Source organism: Sitophilus oryzae, unplaced genomic scaffold (genome assembly GCF_002938485.1).
Source record: "Sitophilus oryzae breed Bouriz unplaced genomic scaffold, Soryzae_2.0 scaffold_847_pilon_pilon, whole genome shotgun sequence".
Taxonomy (NCBI): Eukaryota; Metazoa; Arthropoda; class Insecta; order Coleoptera; family Curculionidae; genus Sitophilus; species Sitophilus oryzae.
This window is the reverse complement of record NW_022147469.1, coordinates 962416-964891: the sequence shown is the minus strand read 5'-3', so window position 1 is coordinate 964891 and position 2476 is coordinate 962416. Positions and strand designations below refer to the sequence as shown.

General features: G+C 29.4%; 1 long non-coding RNA gene across 1 annotated transcript; it reads right to left on the bottom strand.

Moving 5' to 3' along the window:
• Positions 1-255: 255 nt before the first annotated feature.
• LOC115889805 lies at positions 256-1605 on the bottom strand. Its single transcript, XR_004051513.1, has 3 exons — positions 1351-1605; positions 1046-1301; positions 256-991 (listed from the first exon to the last, which is right to left on the bottom strand). It is a non-coding gene; the product is annotated as an uncharacterized LOC115889805 (long non-coding RNA).
• Positions 1606-2476: the final 871 nt, after the last annotated feature.

Genomic DNA, 2476 nt, shown 5'->3' with positions numbered 1-2476 from the left:
TTTCATTTTATTTGTGAAATGCCCACAAAAAAGCTTCCAATGATTCAACATCAGTGTGTTTGCTGCATAATGGATCATTCCTGCTGAATTTTTAGATCATTTGAAGACTACACGGAAAAAACCAGATAATATGTTACATTTTCATAGAAATTGATAGCGAGACAATTTTATAGGCAAGTGCATTATTCGAGGCACCATCAAAGAAAGCAATAATAATATGCTTAGTCCCAGAGATATTACAGCTTAGTTATTTTGCCCTACAGGAGAAAAACCAGAGTAGTTCACTCGTAATTGCATTTTCTCGGCTCCAGTTAAAATGAACAAAGCTGGTTTTTCCTGTGGTCTTCATTTGAAATAACGTAAATAAATGTTTATACATATGTATGTGATGATTAAATTGGTGTTAAGGAATAAAAATGTTTTTCGATATTAATATATACCTATATATGTATATTTATTTTGAAATAAATTACACTTTTAACAGTTTAATGGAGTTTTTAAAGCCAGTTATAATATTTATATTTTAAAAACTTGAAATCATGTGGATGTAATCACGCATTAAACCACAGACTAACTTATATAAGTCAAAAAGTAGATTTTAGTGTTAACTTTATATAACTTGTAAGTAAAATAATAAATAAAACAAATATGAAAAAACCAACAATTCTAATGTATATATTAAAATACAGTACAATAATAGGTATCTGATACCCTCACTTAACGTAGAATAATATTCTACCCAACTCAATACTATGTCCAACATGAGTTTCAAATATATCGGGCCCTAATCGTTCCTGAAAATAATATTTTTTTACATTGTTATACCATATTCTAAACTATTTAATATTTCAGTCACTTAAAAAGTTAATTTGTATTGAATAATTGTCTACCATTAAAGCAAATTTGGACTAGTATTTTTAATGGGCATATTCTGTGTATGGATATAGGTACTTCCTCCAGATTTTGGGTTCAACCAATTTATTCTTAAAACCTGAAACATCTACGTATAAAAAATAGACAGGTTACTAATTATAATAAAATTTACCCTTAGAATTATACTTCTTTAACAAATAATTTCCATTGGTATACTTTTCCATGACAAGTAATCAACTTCCTAACATTTTTTAATTGATGTAATACTTCCTCATGATGCGAAAAGAAAATCTTTTCTTTAGCACACAAAGGACAAACGATATGTTGGCTTACTTTCAGATTAGTTACTTTTCCATAGATATCCTCATGTCAATTCAAAGACGATGAACATGAAAATGATCATCAATGAAACATCACAAACTAAAAACCTAATAAACAAGTTTATATCGAATATAGAAATAAATTTAGTGTTCTTACCTATTGTCGTCCAAATCCACGTTAATAGATAATTAATTTTTTGGATTTTTATCTTTTATTTTTAAATATATCTTTCGAACTACTGGTTTTAGTAATTATTAAATTAAACGAACTAAAAAGTCAAAAATAATAAACAATTCTCTTGTCAATTGTCAATTTTCTCCAGGCACCGAACATTATCGATAACGCACGATCTACGACGATTACTCCTTTGATCTGATTGGACGGTTCAATGACGGTTGGTTGCGTATTTTAATGTATCTCCTCTCTCTTCCGCCGAATGCGTTCTCTCTCTATCGTGTGCGGCGACCGGTGCTATCCCCAAGTCTCTTCCTATATTTGTCAAACTGTATATCAACAATATTTCTTATATATATTGTAGATATTATATATTGGTATATTTCTATTCCCGGTATTATACCGGGTATTTACTATGCGGTCGTCGGAAACTCCTTTTATTAAAATTAGGATGTTCATCTAAATCTACAGGAATATACATATATACCGAGATTTTATTTATCTACAAATTGGGTACTTACCCACCGACCGTCACTGACCCTTTTCACCTTTTCGATAAGTTATAAGATAATCGAGATACAAAGATTATCGAAAAATGCAAAAATTTCTACTAATTAAAAAATAAAAAGTAAAAGAAAGAAATAAGAAATAACTTTGAACTAAGAAGACTAGGATAAATATGTGTGTAGCATATTTAGTTTCATAATAAGTAGAACAATGATGTGAAAACAGCATCTACATATCTCTACTCATAAACCAGAAACCCCATAAAACACACAAAAATCGGACATCCTGTACATCTAGCAATCGCCAGTCGATATAAAAATAATTCACACACAATAGTCCAAAAAATGGAAGAAAAAAACAATATTGTCTTCATGTTTGTGAAAAAATGCATGTCCATATTTATGTAATCGTAGCGACAAAAATAAAAAAATGGAAATAGTGTGCATGATGCCTTTACAAAAATATCTGAAGAAATAGGGATTGGCATCATCAACGTTTAATTAGTATGTCATATTTCATGGTTTCGATATAAATTACATAATAAACTTTACTCTATTGTTGACTCGCCTTGTACAATCATACTGATATACCTTGTACATGA